Below are 16,254 nucleotides of genomic sequence, written 5' to 3'. Positions count from 1 at the left end.
CACCAATGAATGTGTTTTGTATAGACACAACAAAAAAGAATTGTATACATTATTTATTGATAGAGTTTTTTGTTTACTTTTGATATGTTATAATGAAGAAGCAGAGAAAAATGCCTCAGAAAATTAAACAAGAGTGCTGTGTTTCCACCAGGGTTCGAGGATTTTTTTAAAAATAGGGGTTCGGTGAGGACAGGAAATCAGAATATTTGAAATAAATAAAATGAACCAAATGAGTGTAGAAAATATTTACATTTTTCAGGCTCTACTGCTGTAGGACTGCAAGGAAAGTAAAACATTTTTTCCCCTTAATAAGTTATATTTAGGACCTGTTGCAGTTATTAACCTAAACTACATGCTGTTAGCTTATGCTACTGTCAGAGTAGCTAACAGTAGCTTAGCAGCTAACTTTAGCTTAGTACTTAAAGTAGTAATATTTCAAGACTAGTAAGGCTGTCTTGAAATAAACTGACAATTATTATTGCAAATATGAAAAGAGAACTAGGTGTGGTTAGTTATACTTTCAGAGACCACCCTCCAGCTTCAACAGTTTAGGTGGGGGAGTTAGAGTATGTAGTATGTATGAGGTATCCACCCCCCAGAGAATGTTGTAGTTGTTTATTTGTTGCCACCACTCTCAGCACTGGAGCCCCCCAGGGGTGTGTTCTGAGCCCCCTGCTGTACTCTTTGTACACATATGACTGTGTGGCCACTACCAGCTCCACCACCATCATCAGGTTTGCTGACGACACCGTTGTGGTGGGCCTGATCTCTGATAACAATGAGACGGCCTACCTGAAGGAGATTAGGAATCTGGAGAACTGGTGCCGGAGGAACAACCTCCTTCTAAACGTCAGTAAGACAAAGGAGCTGATAGTGGACTTCAGCACTAAGCAGGAGAGGAACTACCAGACCCCCGTCATCAACGAGTGCCCAGTGGAGAGAGTGGACAGCTTCAAATACCTCGGAGTTCACATCACGCAGGACCTGTCATGGTCCTGTCACATCAACACCGTGGTGAAAAAGGCCCGTCAGCGTCTCTACCACCTCAGACGCTTGAGAGACTTCCAACTGCCCTCCAAGGTGCTCAGGAACTTTTACTCGTGCACCATAGAGAGCATCCTGACGGGGAACATCTTAACCTGGTTCGGGAACAGCACCATGCAGGACAGACGAGCTCTACAGAGGGTTGTGCGGTCAGCTGAGCGCACCATCCGCTCCGAGCTCCCTGACCTGCACTCAATCTACAGCAGGCGGTGCTGGACCAAGGCCAGGAGGATCGTGAAGGACCTCAGCCATCCCAACAATGGACTGTTCTCTCTGTTGAGGTCAGGAAAGCGATTCCGCTCCCTGAAGACCAACACAGAGAGACTGAGGAGGAGCTTCTTCCCGCAGGCAATACGGTCTCTCAATCACACCACCACACAGTACTGACCCACACATATAGTTCTTACACACACACTGGACATTCTGGACATTGTTTTCACTTCATCACTTAAATCACTTTAAGCATATTTGCACTGCACAAGACATAATGTGGATTGCACAACACTGGTCACTACATTCTTCATTTCCAGTTAATACAGTATATATGCTGGCTGTGACTTTGGATGATATTCCCAGCCTGTTGTCCAGCACAAAACAACTGCTGGATTAAAGCAAGTTCAGCAGTTAGAGAACTGTGACTGCATGAAAGTTGAGCAAGGCACTCACCACGCTACTGTGAGTAATTATGATTGATTATAGTTTCCTAAAGCGGTCCTTGTGTCGGTCATCTCCAAGCACTAAATTGGGTTTTTGCTCTGGGCAAAGCAGCATGTCACACAGGGCCACTTTAGGAGTGACTGTAGCCTACAGAACTGGGTAAGCCCAGAGCATTCGCAGTTAGCATATGAATTATTGCTACGTTATGTTAGATGAGCTTTATTCTTATTCTAAGTGTGACTGTGGTCTGTGGACTGAACAGGCTGAACAGTGAACACCTAGACCCTTCGGACTGCTGATTAAGCTTGGGGCCAGTCTGGGCCCCATAAGATTTTTCGAATGTTTCAGTTGTTGGCTCAGACTGGCTGGGGTCGTGAAGTGTGAAGTACAAGACTTAACAGTCAGCAAGTTTTTTTGTCCATTCAGCTCAAGGGAGGGAAAAAAATGACTTTATTTTTAACAGTACTACTCACACTGAAAGTTTGAACCAGCTTTGTCTGCTCCAGTCTGCATTAAACTTAATAAAGGTAACTCAGAAAGCGCGTTCTACACCACAGCTAATGTCCCTAAAATTGAATAGTTTGTTCCTTTGCACATCCTCCACATCTTCACCGAGTCTTGACTTGCTGATTAACAGACAAATGACTACGATCACACTACAATCACTTATTCTGTATTAGCTCTTGCCTTAGTGGAGAAATGACTTTTCAAATAATGTCAGTCATTTCATGCACAAGTTATATTTTGACATTTTCCCGTAAAACACCTTTTTTTGTTTTGATGCGTCAGTAGAATCCTGGAGGCTGCACAGAAAAGAGCAGCCTCAGAGCATCCTAGACATTTGTCTACAACAAAAGTGTTCTTCATCGGTATCCACTGTACTTTACCGCAAGTTACAATTTTGCTGAGATTCTCAACAAATTTCGTGTTAATTTCTGCATCATTTGGAGTTTTTTGCCTCTGAAAATCCATCAGTGCAAGCTGTTTCTTTAGAACTGCCTCAACTGAATCAATAACCATTTTAACCCGAACTGCAGCAGGCACAACAAGCAATTAACAGCAATAACATCAACTTGTTGTTGTATATTACTTATAGATTTAGCTAGGTGTCCATTTTAAACAGCTTGCTGACACAGAGCTACAATGTTATTTCTTTTGAATTGTGTTTCAAGTCTAACATTTACGTTCTTATAGCCTCATTTCCACCAGCTTCCAAGGAGAAATTCTATGTCTGTGTTGTTCCTACATCAGTCAATTAACTGCTTTACCTCTGTCACTAAAACTGTGCAGTATGTCTTTCCTTTGAGGCCTACAGGTAGTCTGGAATTTTCCATCTGCAGAACAGAATAAGAGGCTGAAAGGAGCTAAAATGGTGATGGGACCTACAGCACTGAGTGAAAAATTGTTTATGTAATATAAAAAAAATTGTGATCATAGCAGCTTTGATCTAGCTATTGTTAAGCTCAATCCTGAGGCAACAAGTTTTATCAATAGTATTATAAAAATGACAGTCGTATTCAGTGCCTACAATTAATTTGCTGCTGATACTGTTGGTTTTCTTACAATTTAACCCTGCTTCAGTGGACACTGTGCACAGCTGCAGGTACAAGTTTTAACAGTACATCTAATGTATGTAAATGAAAAAAGCAAAACAAAAAAAAACAACAACAACCAAAAAACATGATAGGGTAAATTAGCCCTAGGCCAAGAATAAGCATGAGCTGAAATATGCCGTGGGATAAACCATTATCCCGCAGATGCTTCTCAGATGAATGACCATATTTAAACAAAAGGGTTATGACATTAAAGGCCTTTAAAAATGTTAATTGCAAGCAAAAAAAAGCCCTGGGCTTCTAAACGCACATCTGCTTCAGCGGTTAACAAACTCTTCATGAGGAAGGCCACAGACGTACAGTATAGCTGATATGAACTGAAGACAGAAGGACTTTCAGATTGCGATCATTAAGGAAAACGAGTCTTGCTATTAGGCTGAGTGAACTGGGAGTTCTGGTGAGCAGACAGAGGAATCATGTTTCACTGGGCAGCAAATGCAAGAACGTTTCCGTCTTTTGTACGGTGCAGCACGAAACACAACTGGGAGCGTTCAGAGGAAAAGAGGTGGGCTTGCTGCGCTTGTTAACACCAAATAATGTAACCTCGTTAAAAAATGCCTCTTTTAAAGAGTGCACCTGCAGCTCAGACATTAAACTGGACATAAGACTGCCAATCTACAGCTGTTTCAAATCACTTCAAGCTGGAAATGAATTTTATCTGTTATCATCTGAAGTAAAAATAAGAAAGCATGATAACTGACTATTGCATTGCAGACTATTGCAATGACATATACAATATTGTCATTTATCACATTTCAACTGCGAATGATGTACTCATAGTTCACACTGTTTATATCGGTTTGATCCAATAAGAAAAAGTTATCATTGTCAAGCACACCAACACTGTCATGAATACCTGTTGTCATAAGACGGAGCCAGGTTGATACCAGTCTGCAATTGAATGGGAAGAGGATGGTAATTGCATGCAACCTGTTTCTGATAATACAGCAATTAACTACGGTAAATCATCAAAAATCATGTGCCAGTTGGTCTCTGCATAGACAAAAACTCACTATTAATTTAAACGCCCTTCAATGGCCTCCACAACATTTAAGTACCTGAGATCAGGGTCCATATGGAGCGGACATGAATAAAAAGAAGGGCAGGGATCGTATTAAGAAACATATGGGAGCTTTACAGATACATGCACAAACAAACTGACAAAGTGTACGTGCTTGTCAGGGAACAACCTGGCAGCCTCACCCCCTGGACAACATGTCATTTCCTGGCAACCCTTCCTACACACACATGTGACGGCATCACAGGAAGCTCACCTGCTGCTTTTGACCCTGACTCATAAACCAGAACCATAAACCAAACTGCCAACTGGGGTGAGGATGATGTACAACCTCCGTATGTGTGTGCTGCACCAGTTGGATTCCTGCACCAAGGCTGTTATAGGTCACATCCTTTGATATTTGCAATAAATTGACCTTTAATTCTAAGTCATATACAGCTAGTGTGATCTTCAGGTGCTGCATACACATGAGTATGATACATTAAGGCTAATTGCTGTAAACGCTTAAGAGAGCTCATTAACACAATCATCCGGGAGAAGAGGATGAAATTTTAAGATGAAACACATCTCCGGTGTTTAATTACGCAACTCCACAGACTCCGAAAAGTAGAGTTTCAACGTCATTCCCTTTCACTAGATATGGATAAATAACAGGATTGTTTTTGAAGGGCAGATAGGAGAGATGCTGGTGTTGGGCTAAACCATGTGTTTACACGCAGACAGACAGTCGATTTCACACTGTAAATCTTTCATTATGTAACTCCATAGAGGTTTACCACAGGTGGGAAAGCAGACTTTTAACTCTCAGTTTGGGTTGTCTCAAATGCGTGGTGTGGGTCAGCAATCTTCCCCTGGAGGATAATGAGCTCCCCTTGATGGGCAGCTCGCAGCGTGGAGGCAGGGGCACATCAAAATGCCACCGCAAATAAATTCAGGCTTCTTGTTTGTGTTCTCTGTAGCAGCAAACAAATCTATCGAAAACATATTCACGATAAGAAGATATATTAATTTTAAAGGTCAGACCTGTCTGAAGTAGGCAGCTGAAGATATCTGCAAATATTACATTATCCATGTATTGAAACGCTTGATGCTGGAAGGTGTCCGCTGGATAAACAAATGTGCAGTCAACCGATCGAGCGGTGGGCCTCTGCATGCAGACGGAGGCTCGAAGTTTGAGCTGTTTCTTATTTAAGTCCACAGAAAGGAAAAGGGAGATTAGCAGAGGTGTGGACTCGAGTCACATGACTTGGACTCGAGTCAGACTCGAGTCATTAATTTTATGACTTTAGACTTGACTTGAAAAAATGTTCTAAGACTTGTGACTTGACTTGGACTTTTACACCAATGACCTGGGACTTGAATTGGACTTGAACCGGTTTACTTGAAAAGACTTGATATTTCACCCCAAATATAAAATTTAACATGCATATTATATAGAGATTGAAAATGTGACGTCATTCACGGGTAGAACCGCAAAGGACTCTGGGAACTCGTGGCAAGAGGTACTAGCGCACGCAGGCTTTCAATTGAAATCAGTAAAAAGAAACACAAAAATGGCAAGAAGCTGTTGTATTATTAACTGCAATAGCCGGTCGCATGACAGCCACAGGAAGCCGACGGGTAAAGAGATCGGTTGTTATCGGATTACGTCGTTGAAGAGAAATTGTTCGAACCATGTTTCCGAAGTAACAAAGACACGACGGATGGCCTGGATTGCAGCCATTCAAAGATCAAATATAACGTCCCAGAACCCTCCAGCTCACAGGTTAGTCTGCTCCAAGCATTTACACGAAGGTCAGTCTGCTGTTGTAGTTAATGCGTCATTTTTCATAACATAATTGGTGATATAGGTTACAAGCAAGTCTGGCGCTGAACAGAAATTGTCGCGCTATGCTCCTTTATTTATTGTGCATAAATAGTGAATTGTCCTGACACAATATTGCGTTTCGCTTCTGTTATTTTGGTACATTGACAAAAACATATACTTTTATTCACAGGATAAAACAGTTGTTTTGTATCACTAATTGCCCAGTACGATTACAGCATACAATATTATTGTCACTGCTACATTTCTGTGATGGATACCAGAAATTATTTCCACTACTAATTAATTACCGTTGAGCTCAAAGGTCCTATTAATAAACGGTTAACGAATGTGTATTTATGACGACGATTTGTGAGACTGGTAAACTTATGATATGTACGATGGTCTTTCGTTCTACACGGTGCATTTCAAGGTCCTGCACCCATCCGTCGGTAAACTGTACCTGGGCTTGTTGCAGTGACCTGAAGTTACTAAACTTCATGAGTGTATGCACTCACTCCAAGAACCGTATGATTATAAATATGCATATAAATGTGCTACGATGAGATAGCTGACTTCATCTAACTAGCAAATGTTGTCCAGGCTACGTTGGTGATGCAGTTTTTTTAATGTGTATGATATTTTTGTCATGCGATTTTAAAGCCGGTCCTACAACCGCATCCAAGAATAACATGCGGCTTATCTCAGAACTGTCGGTGAAAATTATTCTTGGAGCTAGGTTTAATTGAGCTGCATTTTAAAGAGGTGCAATTTCACAATTTGTGTATATTTTCTAAGTTCACTATTTTGTCATGTGTTGAGAAAAACACAGATTAAAAAATTACATGGTCTAATATTTACATTTAGCATAACTGCAACATGCTTTTTTTCGTTTTTTTGAATGACTCGAAAGGACTTGAAATTCTAAATTTCAGACTTGTGACTTTACTTGGACTTTTACACCAGTGACTTGAGACTCGACTCTGACTTGCCTGACATTACTTGAGACTTGACTTGAGACTTGAGGATAAAGACTTGAGACTTACTTGAGACTTGCAAAACAATGACTTGGTCCCACCTCTGGAGATTAGAATGTATGGAAACATCTGCAGACAACCACAGCTACTGTCTGTTTTTGAAGAGGGCTGATCCACCCCTGGGGATGCCATGTCCCGATCCAACACTGTGGTTTTTAGATTTTTATTATTTACTTCCTAATGAGAGCAGGAATAGTTCTCATTTAAGCAATATGCATCTCCTATTGGCCTCTTTGTTGAGGCATGTGAGGATATTGCAAATCTGTGTGAGTCTGGACTTTTCTGTGTGCACACTTGATGGACTTATAAGGCCCGCTGAGATCGCCATCATCATTAATCCCCATTACAAGAGCAAACAATGCTCAATAGCTCCCATTCTGTTTTCTTTTAATCCAGTCCATGTCATCCGCCACTGGTGGCCTGATGCGGAGCCAAGCAGCTGCTGCCATCAGCTTGCTATCATACTATCTTTGCCCCACATTGCTGTCTGCATTATTATCCACGTCACCCCAGTATGGGCTTCCAGCACATGACAGCTTAAAGTTTTATCTGAAGCTATGATTGCCAATCTGTGTGAGCTGTAATCAATGGCTAATAACCGTTCAGCCAGCCCAGCCAGTCGTTTGGACAGCCAGGTGCAATTGGATTATCTGATTGGGTCGTTTGCAATTTGTCTAGGCGGCTGGTGAGCTCTTTAGCCAGCTGCAGGGTGTATGTTCCAAGTGGCAACAGCATAATTGCTCTAGTGGTGCTTCAGGGGATGCGTGGGTGCCTGTGATACAAAAGGTCATAAGCTCAAAAACATGCAAACACAGAGTCAAACTGGACACAGGTACTAAAATCCAGGATTGAAGCTGTGTTTTTCTTCAAATGAACACATTTTTTGTGTGTATTTCCACAACATATGTGGTCAGATCAGCAGCAGTAGCAGAATTTGTATGGCTTTGGTGTAAAAAGATGTAATCTGTAATTTCCTTCAATATAAAAAAACAATGCAGTATATTAATTGTACCCCTGCCCACATATGTAACCTGGTCTTTTATGTCATATTTCACCAGCATAGCCGCTGCAGCCCGGTTATTAACTGGCACGCACGTATGAAACTATACATGCCCCATGTGAGCTTACACTTGACTAGCTGACAGTCTTTAAAATTTTAAAATTTTAATTATTTTATTTTTTGATGCCGCAAGAGTTAACGCTTTCTCATCTCTCTGATCTTTTAAGTTTGCACATTTCCTCTAGATTACTGAGATCAGCTCTGCAAAGGCAAAGGCTGTCCCGTGGTCCAGATTCAAGCACAGAGATCGGCTGTTTGCAGATGGTGCTCCCAAATTGTGGAATAAACTGCCCTTTCACATCAGGACCTCTCCAACATTAGACACGTTTGAAAAAAACATTTTTATTCTTTTGCTTTTATATCAGGAAGAGTTCATTTTATTTGTGTTGTTTTTACTTTAAACTTGAGTTTCTCACTAACTCACTCACTAAAACTCACTAAAAACTGTTTCTCACTAATAAAACCTTAACCGTAGGAAAGCAGACTTTTGAGTGGGTGCGTCTATCTTTAAGGTCATGATGTCTAATTGGGTGTAAAACATGGATTCTTGGGTTTCCACATCACTTTTACATTTATGTTTAAAAAATGCCAAATTGATCACAAAACAGCCTAAATAATTTCACCCACTAAACATAATTTCAACCTGTGAAACTATCCTCAAAACTGCTCAAGTGGGGAGAAGCCTGCCAGATGGACACATGGAATTTGTCATGGATCGTCTCACTTTTGGAGCCAGGCTCGTGTGGTCAATATTGAAACTGCAGTTTATGTTGCACTTCCACCCCAGCTTCGTTTTTCCAGTCCTTAAGGCTGCCGCTCAGTTTAAACTTGTCAGCTAGTGCTCCTGTGACACTCACAGGCTACAGAGTCTGACACGCTTCAGTCAGTAGCACACTAACAAGCCAACAGCATGTTACCTAGCAACATGAGATCTCAAGTGTCAGTCAACAGCTGCCTTGGAAAACACAATCTTTAAAGTGTTCAAGGTTTAGACAGTTTTCACAAAGAAAAGAAGAAAGAAAAGTGTCCAAAAACAATGGCATCTTCTTTTGAAAAGCACAGAACTATGATAGCAACAGCTGCCAGATCAGTACAGTACACAGAGTTTCACGTCGATGTCAAGGCAAAAGGAGCTGTCAGATGAACCACATTCACAGGGATCCAAAAAAATAGAAACAAACACTTTGTTTTTTCCGTGTGTCTGGTGTTACATTGGGATCTTTGGCTCTGAGTCTCTCTGCTCATCTCTTCATCCCTGACAGCCTCTTTGATTGAGATCATGCTGTCATCTGCTTTCAGTGTTACTCACACTCAGAAATGGGACGTGTCCCTCCCACTGCAATCTGTCTCTGTTACAGGGCTGACATCGGGGAGGACCTCTGGTCACTTTACACACTTTCTCTCTCTCTCTTTCTCTCTCTCTCGCTTTCCCCCTCTCTCCACCCACTTGTCATTTGGCGCCCAGATGGAGCCGTTGCAGGCGAAGGAAGCTTTAGCTGTGCATCCTACTTTTTCATGAAGAATCTGCTGCAAGGCAAAGAAGAGTGGGTTTGGGCGGTGGGGGGCAACATCAATGAGAAACTTAGTGCTGTGTCTAGTAGGGTAAGCAGTTAGGTTCAGAACCTCCACTGTGTCCTTTTGAAATGAAAGTTTTACCAAAGAAACTTGAAGATAAACATGCCACACGGTGCTTTCTACAGGCGCTACTTGCACACGAAAAGACTCTAGGTTTACACGGAGAATCGAGTTTATGAGATTTACCTGTTTCAGCAAACAGCTCTGAAGGAGTTGCATGCACTTTTTCAAACTGGTGCCACAGTTCTTCCCACGGGCTTATAATAAATTAATGGTGAAATTCCGAATCTGTCATATGGCGCTCCACCTTAATATTCAAGACTTCACATAGAGAAATGCAGTACTGTGCATTAGTACTTACCGTTTCATTCCCTGGGTTTTGTGTTTGTGTTAATAGTGCTTTATTAAATTTTAGCCCTTAGTATTGCACAATAATTCATCCATATACATGAGAGAAGGTTTTAAACTTTTAAACCTTCCTCCCTAAGCAGGCTACAAACTAAATCTCACAGAGGAGTAAATGTTACACGGTGTGTGTCACTGTATAATTACATTATATCATTTTCTAGGTTAGATGTGATGACTAACTGTTTGAGTGGTTGTTTAATCAGGCTTCTAGGTGAATTTGTGAAGTGTGAATGCATGCAGAGGCTGCTCGAGGAAGATATTTAGAGCTCCAGGAATATTTAACTTTTTGCTATCTCATAAGGCTCTCTATCTTGTTCTGATTCTTCATTCTCATTCCTGGCCTTAAATACAAGATCAGAGCCTTTTTCTACTTCTGTTCATTTATGGTGTGAAAGGCTAATAACAGTATAATCAAACACACAGCTACGAACACTCTTGCTCCATGTAGCTCAGTCGATACAGCTTGTTATTGTAAAGCCTGTGGTTTGTTCACCACATGAGACAGCTTCGCTGAAAATGCATGTTCTCCTTTGAACAAGGGCACCTGGCTCTGGAGCATCACGACAACATTCTGTGTGAGGATCTAAATGTATTCTACGCTAGATTCGACACAGCGAACACCATGAGACCGGACAGTGTGCGCACCGCGGATGACGTCAGTGCGCACACTGTGTCTGAGGAGGATGTGCGGAAGTGCTTCAGGAAGGTGAACGCGCGCAAAGCTACTGGTCCGGACGGGATTCCCGGCCGCGTCCTCAAGTCATGCGCGGCTCAGCTGGCTGGAGTGTTCACACACATCTTCAACCTTTCCCTCTCTCTGTCTGTAGTCCCAGCCTGCTTCAAAATGGCCACCGTCGTCCCTGTACCCAAATCCTCCACCATCTCCTCATTGAACGACTGGCGACCTGTAGCCCTGACCCCCATCGTAAGCAAATGCTTCGAGAAGCTGGTCAGGGACTTCATCTACTCTGCACTACCCGACTCACTGGACCCTCTACAGTTTGCATACCGCCACAACAGGTCCACTGATGATGCCATAGCCCTGACACTACACACTGCCCTGTCACACCTGGAGAAGAGAGACACGTATGTGAGAATGCTGTTTGTAGATTACAGCTCAGCATTCAATACCATCGTTCCCTCGAAGCTGGACAGGAAACTGCAGGATCTAGGACTGAGCAGCTCCCTCTGCAGCTGGATCCTTAGCTTCCTGTCTGACAGACGCCAGGTGGTCAGACTGGGCAGCATCACCTCATCCCCCATCACACTGAACACTGGTGCTCCACAGGGGTGTGTACTGAGCCCTCTCCTGTACTCACTCTACACCTACGACTGCACAGCCACTAACAACTCCAACATCATTGTGAAGTTTGCGGACGACACTACAGTGGTGGGTCTTATCACCAACGGTGATGAGACGGCTTACAGGGAGGAGGTCAGCGCCCTGACCCACTGGTGTCAAGACAACCATCTCACCCTCAACGTCGCAAAGACAAAGGAGTTGATAGTGGACTTCCGGAGGTGCAGAGAAGTACACACCCCCATCACCATCAACGGCGCTGCTGTGGAGAGAGTGAGCAGCTTCCGGTTCCTTGGCGTACACCTGGCTGAGGATCTTACGTGGTCAGTACACACAAACAAAACAGTGAAGAAGGCGCAGCAGCGCCTCTTCTTTCTCAGGAGACTGAAAAGATTCGGCATGAGCCCCCGCATCCTCAGGACCTTCTATCACTGTGCCATTGAGAGCATCCTCACTGGATGCATCACCACCTGGTATGGCAACAGCACCGCCTATAACTGCAAAGCTCTCCAGCGAGTAGTGCGGTGCTCTGAACGGATAATTGGAGGTGAGCTTCCCTCCCTCCAAGACATCTACAGGAAGCGGTGCCTGAGGAAAGCGGGGAGGATCATCAAGGACTCCAGTCACCCCAGCCATAAACTGTTCAGACTACTTCCATCAGGAAGGAGGTTCTGCAGCATCCGGTCCCGTACCAGCAGACTGAGAGACAGCTTTTTCCATCAGGCCATCAGACTGCTGAACACTTCATAGACACCTCACCTTCACTACTAGAACTTCAACATTATGCACTCCACACTGTATATAAATGCCACTTGTTTTGCACATATTCAACTCTGTATATTTTATTATTATTATTATTATTATTATTATTATTCTTTTTTTTTTTTTTTTTACTATTTAATTTGTAAAAATGTGTATACACACACACACACACACACACACACACACACACACACACAGGAAAATATTTAGTATACACATCCAGAAATGCATACACTATTATATATTGTACATATATTTATTAGTTTCAGGTTGGCCATTCTTGTATTTTGCTCGTTTGTGTTGTTGTGTTTGCACATCTCTGTTGCTTGTGGGGCTCGCACACAAGATTTGATTTGATTTGGATGATCCTGTAAAGGGGGGTCGCTCACTGTGGAGATGAAATGTGTTTCAGCATGTTGTCAGAAACAAAAACAACAAGAGGCCCATCGAAGGAATCCCATCAGGGAGGAACCGAGGAGCTTGGATTGGATTACAGGTCATCCGCACAACGTATCCTCCCTCACAGTCTGTACGTCCCAGGTTCTCAGGGAAAAATAGTCCCGCACAGCTTTTTCGTCTCACTCGACAACATGCAACTTTAAACCGAGGCCAAGAATCTGGCCTCGAAGGAGCACTGCTCAGTCAACTCCTGGATGCAGTTCCTCTGGACTTTCTCAACATGTTTCCTGCAATGTATGTATTTATTAAAGAAAATACACTGGTGATACTGAACTGGAAAAAGCAGAGGAAATAGTGATTATAACACGCTAAATACTTCACCTCTCAGTTTATTAGCCAAATTTCTACAGTGTGGAGATGGATATTAATTTGATTTTTATTACACAAAATGATGAAAGCACGATGATGAAGTTTAAACTGAAATAGACGTAACTACATTATGCTGCTAATGCAACTTTGGCTCTTTGCAGCCATCTGCACAGTCAGCATGCTAATGCTAAGCTAGCCAAGAACCCATAGTTATGCTAAAACTGAGTGCATGCTGTTCCCAAACCGGCAACCAGAGCCTGAACTTCAACAGATAACAAACTGATGAGCAGTCAGGCTGCAGCTTCCATTTCTACCTGCTCATGTTTCTAAAGTGGAATCACCGTGGCGATTGCTTTAAAATCTCTTTAGGTTAGTTTTCTCCGTTTTTGTTGTTTTGTTGACTTTGTCTTCATACCTATCTAGTAAGAGAAAGATCATATGTGTGACCCGTGGTAGGTACCTATTTAAAATAGGACAGAGCCGTAGGCGCACAGTCAGTTTAAAAGAGTTTAATTTTTAATACAAAATAAAAGAAACAGTGTAACAGCAGCACCTAAAAACAATTAAAAACGTTACCTTATTAAAAAACGATAAGACTGTATGATTGCCCGTGAGGCAGGACAAGCGCTGCGGAGAACAGTTTAAAAACAAATCAACATAGCACACAGGTTAAAAATGGACGGCAACTCACACATGACCCCAAATGGGTAAAACACTATAGAAAAAAAAGGCAAATCTTCGGTGCCGTCTTCACTCGGGCCCCCCGCTGTGCATGCAGGAGCGGGGAGACAAAAAAGGATTTGTTTTCCCTGCAGCGCCTTCACCGCCTGCGAATCAATATCTGTGGTGCCTACTGATACAGAAAAAGTAAAACAAAAAACCAAAACCATCGACAGCCGCAGCAGTCAGTCTGTCGGCTTACACCAGTTTAAAACAAATTAAAACACACTGATGTGTCGGGTCCTTTGCCCGCAGCCAGAAATCCACCTGGCAAAGCAGCAGCTCGGTACTCTGTGAATAAAAGGCAGGAGATCACTAGCTGGACAATAAAACACAGGAATATTCCTCCACTGAATTGGTTTTGTTACCTGTCCACAAGTTCGTGTCACACCCTAATAAATGTGGGTCAGTGGCGATGAAGTCCACTATACCGTTCTCACGGGAGCAATGTTTCCCACCTACAAGGGTGCAAATAACTGTAAACCTCTGCCAACAGCCAGAGCTCAAGTGGTACATTTTTGTGTAACCTACCGTTCTAACAGAAGTTTAGGGGAAGACCCGTATCAGACTTTCGTAGTTAAGAAACACCAACTTGCCCAACTCGGACCAAGCACTCGCAGTTTCAGGTTTGCAGAGGAATACCCAATTGCCCACACCTGCGCTTATGAAAGGAGCGAAGACCAGCTCCGCCCACCAGGGGTGGTCCCAAGTCTCCAGGTCTCACCTGTCACATTCTCCCCCCTGGTTTTTGCATTGGCGACCCGACAATAAAACTTTAAAGCCACGGTCTATAAAAAGCTGTAACTGAATGTACACTAGGTGGCCTGGCTTCAGCTGATTGGGGCAGATGATGTGGATTGGAATGGTGGCCAGCTGTTGAGCGTGTCGTTCTTCTAACTGTACCACTTTCAGCTAATGGAGTGGGGACACTACACTGTGGAGTCAGGGTACCAGGCTCAGTCCCACTGGACTGCGGCCTCATTACTATAGCCAGGTCTTCTGGGGGTTGTTGGGGACAAGTTGCAGAATCAGTTTGTACACTTTGGGGGTCACCTCTTGGGGACTCCCTTCGTTGCCACACATAAAAGTCTCCCTCATCCTCAGACAAGGGTAACCGGTCAGGTGAACTTCTAGGGTTAGGAGTTTGCTGGAGCTCTGCCCTTATTTTCTCACAGATATCAGCAGGGATCGGCTTGATCAATTGTCTGTTAACCTGTCTTTTCTGTTCTGGATCATGGAGTGGGGCCACTGTATACACAGGACCAGCATCAGCAGGGGCACGGACAATACAATACGGTGTAACACCCCAAAAATCTTGGATTTTATTCCGTCCCCGAATGCTATGATCTCTCAAATACACTAACTGATGCAATGGCAAGGGGTCAGAAGCTGGGGCAGGTTGACGATCTGCACGCAGCGTCGCTGCTGCTTTGGTGCGGTTACTCACACCTTTATAAGCTACATCTAGACGTTTCTGATGCTCTTGGACCCAAGTGTGCACCGGGCCATGGGTGGGTTCCTCCACTCTGCCTAACAGGAAGTCAATTGGGAGCTGGGGCTCTTGGCCAAACATAAGAAAATAGGGTGACTCACCGGTAGTTTGATGGATTGTGGTATTGTAAGCAAAGGTGAGCTGCTGTAAATACATGGGCCAATGACGCTTTTGCTCAGGGGGCAGGGTTCTCAACAGATCATGCAGAGTCCGATTAAAACGCTCACACTGGCCATTACCTTGTGGGTGGTAAGGAGTGGTGCGAGTCTTTTCCACACCATATAACTGGCATAGCTGCTGAACTAATGCTCCTTCAAAACTCCTCCCCTGATCGGAGTGGATCCTAGAGGGAACACCAAAGCGATAAAACCACTCATAAACCAAAACACTGGCCACAGTAGTTGCCTTTTGATCCTTAGTAGAAATGGCCTGAGTGAACTTTGAAAACACATCAGTAAGAATCAATACATTTTCACGGCCATCAACGGAGGGTTCAAGGCATGTGAAATCAATTGCCAGAATCTGATTGGGCCTCGCAGCCATGAGGTGACCCATGGTTGTTTTAGGTTTGGGATAAACTGCTTTAGCCTGCGCACAACGTTCACATTGCTGACAGTAATCCTGAACCTCCTTAGACATACCTGGCCAATAACACCTCTTGCGTATCAAGTCTGCAGTCCTGTCAGTTCCCTGATGACCATGGTCATTATGCAAGCCATGTAAAACCTCATTCTTGAGACTCTGAGGGACCACTAATTGGCACACTGGTTCCCCCCCATCTGGCTGAAAGATCTGCCGATAAAGGACGCCCTCCTTTTCTACCAGTTTCCTCCACTGGCGCAACATTTCCAGCACTGCTGCTGGCAAATCTCTTCTCTCCTGGCGAGTAGGGCCAGTTCCTCTGTGCCAAAACTTCAAAAAACCACTAATCGTGGGGTCCTCCCTCTGCAAAGTAGCAAGGTCTGCAAGTGAATGAGAGGGTAAAACCGAAATCAT

Source organism: Copadichromis virginalis, linkage group LG9, assembly GCF_057382275.1.
Source record: "Copadichromis virginalis isolate Kocher_CV1m ecotype Utaka linkage group LG9, C_Virginalis_male_GT1.1, whole genome shotgun sequence".
Lineage (NCBI taxonomy): Eukaryota > Metazoa > Chordata > Actinopteri > Cichliformes > Cichlidae > Copadichromis > Copadichromis virginalis.
This window is presented reverse-complemented; position numbering follows the sequence as displayed.